Source organism: Oxyura jamaicensis, chromosome 7 (genome assembly GCF_011077185.1).
Source record: "Oxyura jamaicensis isolate SHBP4307 breed ruddy duck chromosome 7, BPBGC_Ojam_1.0, whole genome shotgun sequence".
NCBI classification, from domain to species: domain Eukaryota; kingdom Metazoa; phylum Chordata; class Aves; order Anseriformes; family Anatidae; genus Oxyura; species Oxyura jamaicensis.
The window spans coordinates 36,717,792-36,737,404 of NC_048899.1; the positions used below are offsets into that span (position 1 = coordinate 36,717,792).

At 37.1% G+C, this 19,613-nt stretch overlaps 1 protein-coding gene and 1 long non-coding RNA gene across 3 annotated transcripts in view; both read right to left on the reverse strand.

Annotated features, from left to right (window-relative positions):
- Positions 1 to 19,613, reverse strand: part of LOC118170053 — a 359,390-nt gene that overhangs the window by 82,226 nt on the left and 257,551 nt on the right. The gene's annotated exons all lie outside the window — the stretch shown is intronic.
- Positions 7,938 to 19,613, reverse strand: part of LOC118170054 — a 24,759-nt gene continuing 13,083 nt past the window's right edge. The window contains exons 2-3 of the long non-coding RNA XR_004752470.1: positions 11,671 to 11,677; positions 7,938 to 7,948 (exon numbers count right to left, since the gene is read on the reverse strand). This is a non-coding gene — a long non-coding RNA (uncharacterized LOC118170054). The remainder of the gene's footprint in view (positions 7,949 to 11,670; positions 11,678 to 19,613) is intronic.

Genomic DNA, 19,613 nt, shown 5'->3' on the forward strand with positions numbered 1-19,613 from the left:
ATGGTGTAGCTAAATGCATTTTATTCAAGACCAGATTTTCCTAAGCAATATGTACTTCATAATTTCCCAAGAAAATATTTACTTAAAAACACATAGGGAAAATATATTTCATGGAGAAAAGGCTGTTGAATTTTAGTAGCATGGCAAAATACCATGTTTTGACTGGCATTCTACAGTTATTAAGACACTGTATTTTTCATAACTTTTAATAACGTGTTTCACTTACGGTTTATACAATAAACCCTTCAATCACTTGATACTGAAGTCATTCTCAAAATTTATTTCCTTCCATCAAGCATATGAACCAGTCATTTATTTGTAGGATAAATGTTATTATTGTAGGTTTTCCCATGGATGATGACTGCCCACTACTGGTTTATTGATTGACTTTCAGAAAACAAGATAATTATAACTTATTTTAAGAACAAATATGAAGAAATTCATAGCCTTTATAAAGAAAAGTAAGCGAACAAATCTGAATATGTAGGATTTCACTTCAGACCCCATTTTATTCCATTTGATCTTTTTTCTCTTTTTAAAGGGGTCAGTAGTATTAAAAAAAAAAAAAAAAAAAAAAAAGCCATGTTTGATATTTCTTTCTGCTTATATATTTGAACAACCTCTGACAGATGTTGTCTGGAGATCTTCAATGTCTATCCTGCAGCCCATGATCTTGTTGCATGCCCAAGTCCTTCTTGATCCACCAGTCAGTGGAAAATACTTTCACTTCTCTTACTGCCTTACTGTCCTCAGTTCATTTTCAGAAATCCTTCATGGAAAGATTCACTCACCCATTAAAGTGAGCTTTGAAAAGCTCACACCATATTACAGCTCCAAAACCCCACTTCAGCTGCATTAATCAAGTAGAAAAGAAGCAAAAGTTTTTCCCAGGGAACATCAGGATGTGCTTCTGACACAATGTAAGTTCTTGGGATATATGTCTGACCTCCTAGAGGAGCCTAGAAAGTATGTCATGATCTCACTCAGAGTAACTGCTCTGGCTTTGCATAACTCCTCTTGTACTGGGGGGTGAGATGCTATTTCAGACCCATACTTTTATTTCTGGGACATGTTAAATTACATAGGCCATGCATCCATAATGACCGTAACTATGTATATACTCACAATAAATTCTTGCCAAAGAATGGATGCAATAAGGAAAACTGTGATCTCTCAGAGCCGGAGGAAAAGAGGAAAGAGGGAAAAAAAGGGGGGGGGGAGGGGACAAATAAAATTAAACATTGCTGTTAGAGGGGAAAAAATAGGAAAAGTACAAGAGCCATGTAGAATTATGTAATTTTTCTTTTCTTCTGGAAATATATCTCTTGCTAGGGTTTAAGACTGCATCTTGCTAGGGTCTAAGACTGCTTTTTTATAAAAGCTTTGTAGTAGTACAACCATTTTTATAATACCCTCATGAAATCAACTCCTCTTTTTTCTCTGTTGTTCTTTGTTGGGAACTTCCTGTTCACAGAAAAATGCTTTGACAAGTAGCTAAATTTCAATAATGTCAAATTTCATCTCATAAAAACTTTTTCGGTATTCAACATGGTCTAATTTTTCTTGTATATCTCAATTAGGTTTTGAACTGATGTTCTCAAAATTTGTACTAGAAGAATATTCTTTTTTTTAATTTATTACAAAGATTGTTAATGAAAATATTAAACAAAATAAGTTTCAAGATTTATCTTAGATAATTTCTACTCTAATTTCCTTCCAGTATATCCATCCATGTTTACTGCTCCCTAACAAGTAATTTCTCTATTGTGTCCTATAGCTGTATCATAAGTTTTCAAACCACTATCCAAGTGGTACTACCTCAAATTATCCACTGAAATGGTTCAATCTACACGTTAGGTTTGGCCTTATGGGTCCTACTATTTTATATTTGACTGTGTACCTCATACACAATACGTTAGATATTAGACCTTCCACCTGGCTAATGAAAAGATGGTCATTAGAGCTGAACCTGTATTTCTCTTTTACCTTCCCAGACTGAAGTCCCTAAGTTGCTGGACTCAAAGTATCATAGCTGGAAAAGTTTAGGGAATGAGTCCTAAAAACATATCTGTTACACTACAAAGTTTAGACCAGGTTATACACATTATAACTAAACTCAATGTCTTTTGGTCTCAGGCCCTTATCTAATGGAAATTTCCATATGTACACCAACGGGTAGAGCAGAAGTCAGTTGGTACCATGAGAGCACTGCTTTCCATGCTGGCCACATTTGATCCCATCAATGGATGCTATTATGGGATGAATGTCATTGATAATTCTTAAGATCACCCAGGTTCATCCTCAAACTGTTCACCACCTGTTTACTCTTCAAAGTAATTCTAAAATGTTAAAAATGTATATAAATATATCATATACAGGGGCTTTTTGTTGTGGTTGTTGCAATTCCATTCTGCAGAACACTATTACAGAAACAGACTGCCGACTAATGAAGTTGTTACCTCAGCAGCAGACTTCCAGATAAATAAGGATTCTCTATTTGGAAACTGGAAGCTTTAGTCTCTAAAGTTATATAGACTCCCCAACACTTGCCAAATTCTTTTCTAAATCGATTTATAGTGGCATAAAGCAGATGGCTAATAATATTGAGTAGTAAGTCATTACTGTCATTCATTTCACCTTACAAAAGCCATTACTTTTCTTCATGGTAAAAGAATATCTGAAAATAGCAGAATTTCACAAGATGTGCCATAAAGCTATAAAGTTTACAAATTTCCCACTTATTCACTGCTTTCCCTACTTCTTTACTTTAGCTGCCCCATTTTAAACAGACGAAGTCTATTTTTACTTTATCTTTCCCTTTTCAGTAAGAAAATGATGAAGCCTCTTTCCATTTGGACCATTACAGTAGCTGGTGCCTAGTACCTATTGACTTTAAAAGATGAGCTTTCTAAACTAGAAAACTAGAAAACTGATTTATTTATTTTTTCCAACATAAAAAAAAAAAAAACAAAAACAAAAAAAAACACTCAATTCTACAATTCTACGCTTTGGAAAATAAAAATAAAAATAACTTCTGCCACCATGGTTAGTGGCAGAAATCTAAACAGCAAAGGCATCCTGAAAACAAAACAAAACAAAACAAAACAAACAAACAAAACAACACAAAACAAAACAAAACAAACAAACAAACAAAAAACATTTGGGCCAGTTTGCCTTGTTAGCTCCCATGGCACAGAGAAGCATGATGCCTAATCTTTGGCTATGCATGAGCTTCATAAACTGCCTAAGGGACTGGCAGAAACGGACAGAAAAAACAACAACTACTACCATTTTCACACAAGAACACAGCTGGAGGGAGAGATAATAATGATGCTCTTCTTATGCATAGCATTCCTTGTGCTTGGAGCACTTAGGAAAGAATTTACCGTTTCTCTCGAGGCTACCCTCAAAGTCAAGCTAGAGATTAAGTTGGGAAGGGGTTTTCTACTCATTTAGATGAACTCTGGACCTCTTTCTCTTGCAGGTGAACAAATATGGAGAATGAAAAGGGAAAGTCACAGGACAAGATACTCAAGAGGAAGTCAAGCTCTGTGTCCTGGTAATGAGGGCACTCAAGCCTCATGGGGGTTGGAGAACAGGCAAATTTGTACTCCAAGGCAGATCCTTGGTGCTCTGGCACAAAATGCATCCAGCATTGCAAACAGGTTGAAAATGTTTCTCCTGCAGAAATTTTTATCAATAGCAGTGCTCTACTCCCTTTGTTATTTCCAGAAAATTAAAAGTGCAGCCACGCTGTCGGGTTCATCTGAGTTCTCTTTTACACACCAGTCCATTTTAAAGTACTAGTGTTTTTAAATTGAAACAGAAGAAAATTTTCAAGATAATTATGGAAATAGAAAAATTCAGAGATAATTTTCTTGTTCTAGTCATCACCTAGGCAGTTCCTGTGGGTCACAGCAAACACTGCTAAATCCACCCCCTGAATGATCCATTTCAGGAAGCTCTGGATCCTGGAGCCAGAAAGGCAACAGAAATCACATTCATTCTGGATACATCCACAGAAGTGGGACAGTGTGGCACAGCACAGTACTTAGCAGCTGGTTCGTCTCCCAGAAGGTCCAGTCCCACCACATTGTGCCCCTCGTTTATACCCCAATGAATAGACCAAGATGGCAGAGCTGGGGGCTACCATGCCCCCAGCATCATTGTGGCATCAGTTTGCTGAAAATACATTTTTTTTCCAAAAGTTCTTGCAGGTGAACAGATATGGTTAAGAAAGACTCACAGGAAATACAGAGGCCCCCATAAAATTGCACTTTAAAGATAGGATGGGAGCTATCTCTCAGTCACTAATTACACACCTTGGATAGCTGGTTCTATTTCAAATCTCCCAGTGGATATTCTTGTGGTACCTCAGGCTACAATTTTACTTTTATTTTTTTTTCCTGTGAGTCTAACATTCTCCATTAATCATTTGGATGCATTTGGCATCAATGCAATAGAAAGACTATGTTGACCAAGATATAAGCCATTTATGCCTATGAATAGTACCTCCTGGTTTCTCTTTGCTCATTCTTTAATTGTTGCTTGGTTGTTTCTTCTTATGTAACTCCTATTGGTTTTCAGAGCAAAACTGGCCACTGCATTTTGCATTGAGCAAACATAGAAAACACACGACTACCTGCTGTTTCAAAATGGTAAAGATTTCTTAAAAAAAAAAAAAAAAAAAAAAGTATAACTTATTTTTTATTAAAAAACAGTTTCTTCTGATCTTCTTATGATAATAAACTTTCCTAATATTTTCCACTGAAGATTAATACACTTCTCTAGAAAGTTATATCTAATTTATGTGACTTTAAGGGTCATGCTTTAATAACAATGATGAAACACGATTATTACTTCCTAATGCTGAAATTACAGTTTTTACATTGTAAATTTTTCCTGCTATGCGCCCTGTGGCACTAACATTTTTATCACTCCATGTGTTTCTAGTTTTAAAACCTTTACCCCTGCTGTTTGAAAAATATTTCTCATTTTCGTCCCCTATGGAGTACAGAAATCCCTAAAGGCAAACCATTAGTGATCTTTCTGCCTTTTCCCAAACACTTATTATGATCACCAGTGTTGCTTCCACTGCCTCATTGGCTTTTGGTAAAGTATGCAAATGAGATGTTCAAAATACACACTTTTTGCAACTGTGCAAGTTCATACTGATTTATAAAATGGGAAGGCTATTAAAGTGACTGGAAATGTCAGCAAGATTTATGCATGGGTGACAAATTGTATTGGAAATGCTCATTTTTAACATGCTGGCCTGGATTCTTTCTCTTTTTTTAAAAAAGTATTGTGTGTGATGCATTTGCTTTAAGGCCATTTGCCCCTCCCATCTCCCCATTTGCTTTAAATATACTCTGACAGTGACTTTTTGACCAGGAAAATAAACAAAACTATTCACACTGATTGTTTTTACCATGCAAAGCAGAAATTATTTTTCTTCTGACTTGTGTTTTTCCGTGAAGTATAAAGCTATTTAAAAAAAAAGACTTTTGCCTTGACTTTGTGGTAAAGCACTTGCGGACCAGAAAGCTACCTTCCTGGAAGAAATACGGATGCTGTCTGACAAAGCAAGAGTTTTCAAACACTGACACAGCCAAGTCCTGTTTGTGGATACACACACACAAGTAACACTCCATTCAACAGCACAAGGATCACATTTCAAGATAGGATCTTCACTGTAACACATATGACCTGGTCTCTGATGGCAACGTTCATTCTCAAGCAACAATTTCATATTCAAACCTCGTAAAGACCATTAAAAAATCCATGTGTGCCACATAAAAATATTATAGCTGTTAGATTTGCCAAACATAGATAAAGCAGGTATGGTATCGTGATAGCTTGTAAAGAAAACTTATTTTGTAATTGTATGATAAAGAAACATTATGAATCGATGAAAACCATAGAGTACATATCATAATAGCAAGAAAATAATGGGGAAATTTATGAGTGTTCATTTCAACTTAGGCACCAAAGTCAAAAGGAGTCTTGTCGTTGATGTTGAAGAGAAAAGGTTTAGGCCCATAATCACACATCATGTTATCAACATATGTAAAGGCAGAAATGTTGTAAAGAAAGAAAATCAACAAACTATTGAAAGTCCTGAAGTGCTCATACATAATATCTGAAACATAATGAGAAATGCTGGTCTGATAGCAATATATTCACAATTTCTGTCAGCATGTACAGTATTAGAGGAGTTTTTTAAAGCATTTTAAAGTATAGCTTGTTCTATGATACTAATATTAAGGAAGAGAAGCTGTGCTTTTGTGGTTTCTACTCCTGTGTGTTCAGCTTGGTGCAAACCCCATTCCTACAAAAGCTTAAACCAGTGTTTGGTTTCATGCAGCAATCCCACTGTGCAAGGTTACACATCATCAGACTTTGCAGCCACCTAAGCCATATCCTCAAGGCCTTTAAACACCTACTGACCACAAATGTCAGGATTTCAGCAGCATTTAGGGGCACAGAAATGCAAATGAAACTTTTAAAGACCTAGCCAGGTTGGATGGGGCTTTGGGCAACCTGATCTAGTGGGAGGTGTCCTTGCCTACGGCAAGGGGTTGGAATTAGATGGGCTTTAGAGTCCCTTCCACTTCAAACCACTCTATGATTCTGTGATTCCATGCTTCTGTGGTCCTTAGTTGTTTAGTTGTTTGTTTGTTTGTTTGCTTTTTTAAATCAGCACACATGATCATACTGATAGTTTAGTACAAGAAACAGCAGATCATTCTGATACCCGCAGCAACTAGAGATGTAATCCCCCTTTTTCTCCCCAAGTTCAAAATGCTTTAAAAAGTTATTATATCAGTCTTTGTATTGAAAAATTCAATACTAAGAACTTAATTCTACTTTTTATATTCAGATCAGTCAGTACCAGTACCATTATTGCTCTGATTTTCCTAATTAGTTCATTAAGTTGCATAATAATTGGTTTACTGCCACCCACTTTTTATGATGCTAGAACTGTGAAAATAAAATTGATTTAGGGTCTTATTCTGATCTATTATGCTTACTCACTCACATATCCTGGTGTTTGCTGCAGGTTTTTTTTTTTCCCTTCTTCTCTCAAAGTCTGCATATTTTTCCCTTAAAATGCAGCCTGGATTCCAGTTTTATATAGGTGGGTTTCAGATGTGCATTTTACAAAAATAAACAAATAACCAAAGCATTGACAATGGAAAACAGCTGTCTCTCACCTTAGGAGGTCAGGATAAAACTCAGCCTGTGAAATACAACATGAGTTTGGATTTATTTTAATTGTGTTAATGACATATATCAATGTCTTGACATCGGTATCTGGCGTATTATAATAATGTGCTACTGCACCAGAAGAGGTGGCTTATCAATGAAACAAGCAAGCAGAAAGATGAGGCTCTATATGGAAAAGAGTGGGGCCATTATTCTGTTTGAATAGCACGGCGTATGGTCACAGTACAACAGAGAAGGCAGCATGTGAAATCCTGACTTTCTCACTGGAGGACAAAACTAGCTTTGCAGTTGCTCAGAGTGCCCATTTGATGCAGGTGCCTGGTGCAATAAAAAATATAGAAAAAAATCAGGACAGGAAGCTGGTTTGGATTAGGAACCAATTTAACATGAACACAGAGTTAATTAACACTGAGTGTGTATGGACAACTGGAAGAACACTTGTTTCTTTCCAGAGTGCAACAAAGCCATAGCCTCCTTGTTCTGGGTAGCCACAGCCAGGACAGGGCATCAGCAAGACACCAAGGGATGCTGGAAATGCGCTCTGATACAACATCCAGTCAGCTGTGGGCATCAATATTTCAGATCTGAAGCTAAGCAATTCCCTTTAGAATCTATACAGAATTGCGGGATAACATAAGGACTTTGCACGCAGACGTGGGAAAGGAGCACAACATGCTTTTGTCCAACGCAGAATCCCTAATGTGACTCAGGAATCTGCCTGAGTGCTCTCCTGCATAAGGGCATAAACATTTTTGCCACATGTAGTTATGCTCATATGAGCAAAAAGCAGGGCGTTAAGACAAATGGAAGTGCAGTTCAAAACAGAGCCAAGTCTGCACCAGACATGTAAGCAGAAGCATATATGAACACAGGCAGTGAAATAACATAGAGCAGAGATAGAGGCTTAGATTCAGCTACAAAAAACCTCTGCAGCTTCCTGAGCAGATGAACTGAATTGCTCTTCTGTCGTTTCTGCTGCTTTCCCACAAACTACCCTGCCAAAAGAGAGCAGGAAATGTTTCATCTCTTCATCACCCACCATGCTAAGAATGTATAGTAAGAGAGGGGAAAAAAGAGAGAGAGAGAGGGAGAGAGAGAAAAAAATAAAATTAAAATGAAAAGTTATATATTTGTTTATGATGTGAGGCAGTTATTAGCTGGGGAAACTTCTGCATATGCCTAATAACAAAGTTTGAAAAAGAACTCCTGCCATCTCCTCCTGTATGAAAAAAAAAAAAAAAAGTGAGGTCCACACCTTGCAGCTCCCAGTGGCCCAACCCAGAAGCCCAGCCCCAAGCTGTAGTGATAAAATGAATAAAATGGAATTGAAAAACAGTGAACAGAGGTTTCCAGGAGTTTTGTTGCTGCTCTTGGCCTGCTTTTATTTTTGGCTGCGGACTTTGCAGCTTTTGGAAATGTCAGTGTCCGGACACTATGTAAATCTGATATTCCCTCCAACAGAAGCAAGGAACTGTCCTCTGTGCACATGTTTCAAAAGTGTTAAAAGTTTATTGAGATTGCAAACAGCTTAAACTGTTATTGGAAATGCAATATGGTGCACTATATTCTCATGGTTACCAGCTGGCTGCCTGAGACTAACGCTGTCGGATGTGCCGCTAACGCTTCCAAATGCAGAGGGGTTCAGAGGTAGCTAGGACCTTTCCGTCCTCCCTGCCAGAAACACCTTTTTCCTCCCAGATTCCAAAACACAATCATTGCATTAATTGCTCTGGACCGGCAAGGCCCAAAAGTTTTCTGCCAACTGACTGCTGTCCACCCTCAAAATTTCTCTCAGACAACAAAGCACTCGTCTCATCAGAAACCGAGTTAAAAACACTTCTGAAGACACAGCTGACTGATTCTGACCATAACCATTTGTGAAGGCGTCTAGATAGCAGTGTCTTCAGACTACAGTTTGAGTACCACCGTCCATGCCATTTAACACCATCACAGCAATCCTGAAGTATAACTTTAAAAAGAAAGAGCCTCATTTACTGATACTGCATAACAAGTACTGGAACTTTTCACTGTGCAAAGATATATTCATCTAACTACATTAATGCTACCATTTTCCGGAAAAGGGCTATCAAGTCAAGGGCCAGTTCTCCCCATGTAATGTTTCACTTACATTACTCCGTTTTCCCTGTTCTCCCAGAATATGGCCTCATTTGATGAACATTTTTTTTTCTTGCTGATGTAAATATTTTCAAACGCTGCAATAAAAATTTCATTACAGAAGTGATTGAGATGTTTTGGGTAGTTTTGCTAAAAAGAGATGATTTGCACATTTTTTTTTCAAATGTACACTTGAAGGGAACTGATGTGAAGTTAGTGCTATAATAAAAATGTAAATAAAATTCATTATAGTTCATAGATTTCCTGACATCATCTTTATTGACTCAATATTATCATATTATTGAAATAAGTAAAAATAAATATAAAATTATTTTGAGAATACATCAGTACACCTTATTTTATCATCATAAAATAATAATGGAAAATACCTCCAGGAAAAAAAATAAAAATAAAAAAAAATAAAAAAAGAAGAAAAAAGACAAAAAAAAAGGATGACATTTACAACACATGAATTTTCTTATGTTTTCCACAAGTGTGATGTTACATAAAATTAAATGTATATAATTAATGTTCCTCTGTTTATGAGCAGCATTGTTTTATTCTTACTGTGTACAATGTCTCAATGCCAAGACACAATATAGACCCATCGGAGCCTATTTCCCTGCAGTATCACAACATTTTTACGGTTTCTTGTAACCATCTAAATTGTACTACTTGAATGATATTTGTCAATGAATCTTTTAGTTTAATTGCAAGATGTCATATGTGCTCCATGACCTGTTTTCAGGGTCAAGTAACATTTATATCTCACTGGAGCAAATGTAAGTGTTAACATTGAAATGCGGTATTCGGAAGGTTATACATTGTAGCTGACAGACGTCAGAGAAGATTTTAGATTCTCATTACCTATTGTAATTTACTCTTAGCATATAACTCAGAGCTGGCAATGTGTGGCTCAGATTTAGAGATTCGAAGTTTTTGAATATGTCCTCACATCCACAGGATCACAGAGAAATTTGGGAGGGAAGGGAGGTCTCCACCAGTTCATGACCCAGCAGGATCAGCCCTGAGGTCCAATCCAGTTGCTCAGTGCTTGATCCATTTGGGTCCCTCAGGCCTTCATGGATGAAGATGGAAAACCACCTGCTTCCCTGTTTCATGTCCCTCACAGGGACGAGATTCTCCTTTTGTGCTGCCCTGATCTCTCCCCTTCGAATTTATGGCTGTTGTCCCCCTTCCTCCTGCACCCAGTGCTAAATTCCTTAGCTTCCTGGCCACATCCTTGCCTCTATAGCCCAGGATGCTGCTGGCTCCTTCATGGCTTGCTGCCCATCAGCACCTTGGTCATTTTTCTAGACCTGTTCACAAACAAGATGGTCTCCAACAGAACTGTTTCCAGGAATTATTCCTTCCAAAGGCATGATTTTTCATATCTCTTTGTTGATTTTCCTGCAATTCTAATTGCCCATTCCCTCAGGATGTCTACATCACTCTGAAAGGCTCTTGAGTGTGTTGCCTGGATGACCAGTCTGGCGTCATCTGCAAATGTGGTGTTAGTGCAGCTCATCACCTCCTTCAGGTCATTGATGAAGATGCTCGCACAAAATAGGTCCAGGAGAGACTCTTATGGGGTCACAAGCTGCCAGGGGTTGGGTGTGACCCATTAACTACTGCCCTCTCTGAGCCTGCTCATCCAACCAGATATATTTTTGTTGTTGTTTGCTTTTCTTTGTTTCCACCTTCAAATAAAAGCCCCAGCTTTCCTGCGTAGCCAATATACCTCAAATACTGCCCCACAATCGCTCTCTTGAGAGTTGCCAAATTTATGAAATTTCAAATCAAAGCAAAGCTGAAGGGTGAAGATCTCTACACGTTGAATAGGAAGCCTCTACTGCCTGGATAAATGTAATAGATTGACTAGAACTGTAAAGTCCTATAGTGTCTTAATCATTCTTTGGTATATGTCATATGGGAGAGGTGTGCTCTCATGAGCACAAACTGAGGATAAGTTTAGAAACTAGGGAGTTGAATTCCAGTTCTATTTTAAACAGTCATTTGTCATATGCATGATCAAGCAAGAAACTGATCTCTGACCAAGGTTCAACAATATAATACATACTCTTTAGGAGTTGTAGTGCCAGACGACAAATGCCATGACTGTACAGCACAAAGCCCTGACCCAGTAAAACCATGCCGTGCTGCCCAAAAACTGTTCACTACATGGCAGTTCAACAGCATCCCTTACCAAGCTTTGAGCTGGAGCAGGTACAACAGCTCCCCTCCAACCAGTATTAAACCAGCATTAATTTCTCTGAACATGCTACTTCACCAGAAGTCAATAAAGTGTATGTTTTCATTGAGCACAAATTACCTGGCCATAACCAGAGCAGTATTCGTGGTCCCACCAGTGCTCCACAGCCTCTGCTTCCCCAGCCGTAGCAAAAAGAGTCACAAAAAAAAAAAAAAGCCACCACTTTGAGATTGACAGTGAAGCATCAGAATGCTTCTCTTCTCAAGAATTATTGTAAATAAGTCCTGAATACCAAGAATGACACTCTTTCCATTGCTAAACACTCTTTACAGCTGTAACATTTAACCCAGCTCTTGTGATCAGCTCTGGGTAGAACTGAAGAAGTATGACACACAATCGAGGGATAAACATTTTGTTTTCTATAGTGGATAAACAGGCAACCTTCTCTGTGCATTCCTCACTGGGTTTTCAAGACTTTGCCAACTTGATTACACAATTCTTAACTAAATATTTGCCAACTGCAGCTGCAGCACTAAGTGGTGATGCTTGAAAATTCCTTTACTAAAAAGAAGAAAAACATTATTGCAGCACATTTAATAAAAAAATGTTTAAGAGTATTAGATGGCATGTGGATATTAATATCAACTTAAAAATAAATATATATCTACTAATAATTTTATATTTATTGCACTTAATTTAACAAATTATTGCAAGAACTACATAGACAGCATTTTCCCTGTGAAATTATTATACTTAAATGAACTTTTGACAATGTATTAATTACAAGGACATGACCACATTTATTCTGCTGATCCGGTAATTACATGCATTAAAGAAATATTTATTCAGAAACCATGTAGTGCACTTCAAAACAGGCTTTCATTGCCAAGTTACATTTCCCGTATGCAACTGCCTTTTTGCCATTTATGAGTCTTTTTCAAACTTTTACTGAGGGCAAAAAAAGAGAGCAGAAGTGCTTCATAAACTTTGGGCTGACAACTTTCTCTCTCGGTCAGATGTAGAGCTTGGGATGGAAAGCGGCATAGGCTGGGTGGGGTGGGGTGGCTCTGTACAGACAGGTCCTACCTGGAAGAAATTGGTTCAATGGTTTGCCTTCTAGATGGCACAATATTCATTTCAATTTTCTAGGTACGAAATCTATGTGATCCTGTTATTTTGATACCAAATATAAACAATTGCACATTTATCCTATTAGATATACAGATTGCCCTGATAGCAAAATCTTCTGCCATCATAACACACCTGACCACTCAGTATGCACAAGTAGTTAAAGACTTTTAAGTCTTTGCCCCATCCTAGAGAAAGCTGACTAATGGCTGTATTGATCAGAGATTTATTTTGCAGAATTTATGGAGCAGTCTTTTTTGAGTTTCACTCAACGTGAAGCTTTGTGAATGACTAAAACAAGAAAGCCGAAGACTGAAATCTGTAGCTCTCATCTCCAAAACTGAATCTATTTTTTAGTTTTAGCCAGTGTGCATAAGCACTCGTATTTCCATTTACATGCTTATTTCCCATCAGAAAGTCATCTAGTTCTGCTATGATAGCCAACGCGAAAACTGGAATATTCTCGGTTGCATAACAATCTTTCCATTAAGCATTTCACAAAAGGAGAACATTTTGCTAAATAAAAAATAAGCCATTTTCTGGCATTTTCTGTTAATTAAAAAAAAAAAAAAGTTTCATAAAAAGTTTCATAAAGCCAGGAAATACAAATACATTTACAGAGTCCCCTAGTAACAAGCTTACAAGCTTCTCTTGACTACAAGAAACAGCCAAAAGTTAGAGCCACCTGAGAAAACCACTGCATGTTGAAACAACCTAATTCTGCTGTATGATTTTTCTGAAGTGTTACAAGATAGACCTGGCTTTGGATTTTTTTAGCATATCATTATTTTAATTTTAGGGAAAACTTATAATACAAGTGAGGAAAGAGTAAAACTTGGAATTCTGGAGGAACAGTATTCCTTAACTGTCATAACCATAGCAGCCAAAAGAAACAATTTGTTATAAAAGGAGGGACGTCACCTACTAGAAGTGGTCTCCCACCAAGAAAATACAAAGGAAAGCACTAAGGGAAACAGGCTTGGTGGTCCAAGTATTCTGAATGGAAAAGAGTGAATTAATGTTCATTCATGGTTTAACTCTTTAAATTATCACACAGGGACTTTTCCTTCCCATGTGAAAAGATTTACTCACGCAACTTTTTGTGCAGAATGTTATTCTAAGGTAATTAGGACTATTCCATTGTTTTTCTTCCTTAACTATTTCAATGAACACATTTTGCTTTGACTGACTCCTTTAAATTGAAGTGTAATGGATCAAACAGATAGATGGAGTTACTGTACTAAAAGCAAATGAATATTGACATAAATATTCTTCATTTATTTTCAAGTGTTACGTTTTGATAAACTGCCACCTTAGCCTGGTTACTTCATAATCTCTATAAAACAGTTTAGAGGAAAAATACAGGCACTTTTGTTTTAGAATGTAGGCTTATTTAATCATTTATTTTACTCAGTACTAGCTTATAAATACATATGTATGTGCCAGAAAAATAAAATCACTAAAATAGTGGGTTATTTGCTAGAGCTGACATCGAAAGAACTCTCTGGTGGAAAATACATCAAGTTGATCTTACCATTACAAGTTCTTTTTCAAGCCAAATTTTAATTTTTATGTTTTTTTATGATTTCTGGCAATTGAGTTTCATAGCTAGCGAAACCTTATTGCTGTTATTTTTAAATAATCTTAATTTTCTGGATAGCATTTCAAATGGTGACATAAATGCCAAACTACTGCTTCTCTGTGCCTATTCAACGGTTTCTGAAATATATATATATATATGTGTGTGTGTGTAATTATGCAAAACAGGACCAGAAGAAAGCTAAGGAAACCTCTGACCACAGACTTGACTGGCTGATTCACATCTTTGTGATGTGTAGTGAACCTCCAATCTTCTCCAGCAAAACGCTACCTAGCCCTTGTGCTCTAGGTTATGACCAAGGAAGGAACCATTTTCCACCCATCGCCACTGACAAACACATGCATTCTGTTTGGAAATAATTACCTCTTCTAGACATTTGTCCTGGAGACTTTCCTTTTAGAGACATTGGCAATGAAGTAGAGTAAGCAGAAGACAACAAAAGGCAGTAGAGGGAGATACAGTAAAATATTCTTTATTACTGAGCTTTTTGCTTCAGACAGTGAAGGGATGGTACAAAAGGTGGTTCAGGTGGGAGTGAGGCTACCAAGAAGGGAAAAGCAATAAGGGGCAGTTGTTGGGGAGGTCTCAGTAGGAAGGTTTACAGGAAAACATGTTTCTAAAGAAGTTTGGAACAAGAGAAAAAGCTTAGTGAGCAAAAAGTGGATGGATATAGGACAATCAGTATAAATAAATAAATGAGAGAAAAAAATAGAAAAATAGCTAAGAAAGGGTTTAAAAGTAAATTACTGTAATGTAGTCAAAGCAAGGGTTTGGGCAGTCCTGTTGTTAGGTTATAATGGGAATTGAGGGTGAGAGTACAAGGGAGGAAAGAAGAGCGACGTGCCAGTAGGGATGGATAATGAGGTATTTCAGTAGCTGAACTTTGGAAAGACTAAAGAAGGGGAATGAAAAGCTTAAAGGGAAAAGATTACAGTAATCAAGGGAGGTAACACATGATGGGCATAGTGGAGGAAGAGGAGATATAGCAGGAAAACTGAATTAGATTTTCTTTTCTTCTGGTTACTGTTAACAATATGAAAAGGCTAATAGAAAGTAAAAAGAACATTATTTCTCCAAATATTTGCTGCAATAGGCGACAGGAATGCTAGGCTTTCAGTCAAAGGATTTTTACTACAACAGCTGAAATAGGCAAGGTAGTGATCACTCTTACCATTCTTAATCTTCCAAATTGCCACTGGGAGGCACCAATCATGACACATTTCAGTACCTACATAAGTTAGCTTTGAGTCTGACATGCAGAATTAAAGGAGGAATTCTGATTTAGTTAAAAGAACGGTGGCCACAATTCGGGTCTCACAAGTTTACCTCGAGTTGCACTGAAAGACAGACAGAGAAACTCAGTCCACGTGTCTAAATTCACAGTCTTCTGATCAAAAAAAAATAAAATAAAATAAAGACAAAACTTAACTAGTGAATAAAGTTGCCTGGTCTTTTTCCCCATGGGCATTATCTACTGCTGGTCCCTGGTGTTAGCAATGGCCCTTGCCCTGGCACACAGGAACATGCCAGGAGAGCTGGAGTCACCAACATGCAGCAGCAACCTCTTCACAAACCTCTTGGAGTGAAAAAAAAAAAGTCTTCCATTTGTCATAGGCTTTTCTCAATAATCTACATACTGAATACTTAGACACTAAAATAAATTAATGGATTTGAATATGTTAAATGACTTGTTCATCCTTGCACTAACCCTAACTTCTTTTGTGACCTAGAGGAAGGCAGTGTTGGAAAAGATGGCCCTCTCTAGTTCGTGCACAGTTTCTCTAGGCTTGACAGAGAGATTACTGAGTTATACACGATGGTCTGCATCATACAGCTGGCCAGAGCGTGAGACCAACATGGTCCCTTTGGGTCTCAGACATCATACAATGTTCCTTTTGCTTATTTTTTATTTATTTATGGAGTAAACTGGCTGTTATATATCTGACAATAACAGGTGCGGTACCTATGGATGAGGTTAGCCTTTGCTTTCCATCTCTTTGCAAGAACAATAAACATCAGTGTCAGACTGGGCAGATTCTGTTTCTCCTTTTTAAGAAGAACCAACAATGTCCAACAGGCATATATTTGGCTTAAGGAAAACAACAGGTTCATGGACAGGAAAACAATGTCATTCTGTGATTTTAGACCCTTTTAGTACTATAACAAACATCAATTTTGAATATAGAATAACTACCGCAAGGTGGATCTAAAGTGGATGCTGCTAAAGGTTATGCAAATGTAGGAAATTATAATTCTATCTCAATGTCATTACATGTGTCTACTTAGATGCACATTTTCTGCTATGTTTAAGTTAAACAAAACACTAAATGACTGTGTAGTATGACATCTCATTAATATGTTTCCATTCACATCTGTGCCTTTAGTATAAAAAAATAGGCTGTTCTAGTGATAAGAGATTAAGTCCTTTAATTAGAAACAAATGACAAATCACTGTTAACCCCATGTGATGCTTTCTAAAACTTCCATCAAATATTCCCTTTAAAACATTATTAAGCACAAGTTCAGCAGATCTACTTCCTAGAAAGTGCCATTTAACAAAACCCAGGCAGGATGTTAATACTGAGGCCGAATTACAGGTTGCCAATGCATTTCCTGCAAGGGGATTGACAGGGGATCATTTTGTTATGGGGCCACCTCCAGCGTGTTGTGACAACCAGTCATTACACCTCTGAGCACAGCACTCAGCTGTAGGTTTCTACAGGATGCAAATAGCTCCAAATGGGTTCAATTTAGAGATAGCAGATAATGTATCATTCACTTCTTTAAGGTAGAAGCTTTTAATTTTCAAGGAAAAGAAAGAGGAGTACATTTCAGTTTCTGGAAATAAAGATCTAGTTAACAACGCACAGCAGAAAAAAAAAAAATGAAAGTAGAAATAACTATTACAAAAATAAAAAGCTTAACTTGTTGTGTGTTTTTTTTTCACTTGTCTCAGAGACATACAGTCTGTGTTATCCAATGCCCTTATTTATTGAGGATGCAATGCAATTGTGCATTTAAAATTTGTGTATTGCAACTAGTTACAAATACTAGAGAATAAGATTTCATATTTGCACAGCCACCCTTTCATCTTGAGTAATCCCAACAGATTTTGCAAAGATCAAGAGGGAGAACAGTAAGCACTAAGGACAATTATCTCATGGCATAGGTACAGTAATGGTTACAAAAATAGTTATATCAAGAAAAATAAAATAAAATAAAATAAGTAAAATAAAATAAAATAAAATAAAATAAAAATAAAATAAAATATAAAATCAGGGACAAGTAATGTTTGACATGTTTAAAAACAGCCATGTTCATGAACAGAAGAAATTGCTGGTTCAAAACACAAGAACAATTCCCAGGTATTTCACACTTACATATCTTTAAAAGTGCTGAATATGTAGTAAACAAACACAGAACTCCAGGTGTGCAACAGGCAACAGGTTCGTGAAGTTTGGTTTGAACTTGTGTAAATCTGTCACCTTGTTCCTGCCAGTAAACTCCAAACACATATTTTAAACAGTGCTATAGTTTATCAAAGTCCACTACTTTCAGGAAATATTCCACAGCTGGTAAATCAAGAGCCCTAAAGGGCCCGTGATTAACAGGTCTCCTGCTGTCTGTTTCTTTTTCACTCCCCTTTTCTCTTTTATGTATATACTTGCATATATACATACTTACATATATCTACATAACTATGTCTATGTGCATATGATAAACTTTTAATTATCTCATATATAATAACAGGCTGTTTTTTTGTTTTGTTTTGTTTTGTTGTGTTGTGTTGTGTTCTTCGTTCTTTTTTAAAATGAACTCTGGGTGCCCACAGAAACACACTCCAGGAGCTAATGAAAACTGTTTTCCACCGTTACCTGTCCATCAGCCTTTTTAACAGGCACTATATGCAACTTTAACAGGTTGGGTTTTTTGTTCATTTGGTTTTGGTTTGGTTTGGTTACTTTCTGGATCACCCACTACCCTCTGATTTAACAACAAAAAAAGTTAGCATCTGATAAAAACAGACAAAAATGTTTGTCTACTGAGAAACACAGTGCAAAGATGCAAATGTGGGTGCCGTTTTTCAATCTAGCTGTAAATATTGTCCAAAAGGAAGATACTTATCTTTTCAGTGCCATATGAAATAGGCTGAGAATTGATATTGAGAGTATTTCTCTTTGTCTTCAAAGCGAAGGAAGAGAAATGCAAAATCCAAAGCAAATTAAAGGTACTTTGTAAGTGACATTTTAATTATCTTGTTTGGATATTATTCATTTTATTTATTCTTCTAAATGCAAACAATACTGGACCACTGTATAAATATTATCTCCATTGGAAGCCTACAGTACCTCTAATAAAAATGCACAATTGCTTGGCTACCAAATCCAATGAAACTTATTCTAAACATACTGTATTCATTATAACAGCGTATTTCTGCATAACACACAAAAGACTTTGGAAAGAGGGGACAGTTTAAAAGAGGCCAGTGAAAAGATGTAATTAGAACTGTGTGGGCTTGGCAAAACCCTCTCGACAAACAAGCTTGAGGTTACGTTTGCCAAAGCACTCCAGGCTTACTGAGGTTTCATTACAGCGAGGAGAGCTTAATTCTCTTAAGTATCAGACACAATGGGATGTAATCAAATATTAAAAATAAAATAAAATATCCAAATGAGAAAGAAGAAACTGAGCCCCACTTGATGAGGGAGTTAGGACAAGGGTAACTGGCTGTGGTACAAGGGATTGCAGTCGGAGGTTTCTTTGCAAAGAGGAAAACCTGCAGCTGAATTAGTAGGATCACCGTGAGCAATTTGTATTCTGAAATTTATATTCTGAAAACATCCTCAGAGCCCTTGTTTGTACTTGCACTTTACTCACAAATATACAGTGTCTTTTGTTCACCAGGTGGATGTGTTTGACCAACAAGGTGCACTCACAAACACCTGTGGCTGGCTCACGGGACAGATTCTTTATACAGGGCTGGTTCACTTTCAGGGTGAATGAACCTTTCCGAGGAGAAGGAGCACAGAAACCACTCGTCCAGTTTTGATTGTCCTTGGATGAGGGAAGGAACAGAGCAACACTTTGCTCAGGCATACCCATAAACACACCTGATGGTGACCTGTCTGTGGATAAATTTGCCACTTAATGACTCTGAATTTCATTTTTCAACGAAGCCTCAAGAACACATATCAGCAAGAAATGGACAAAATGCTCCAACTCTGTCTGCTAAACTCAGACATAAAGCCCTGGAAAGCAGAAGAGAAAAAGAAGAAAGGAAAAAAAAAAAAAAAAAAAAGGAAAAAAAAGGGGGGGGGGGGAAGGGAA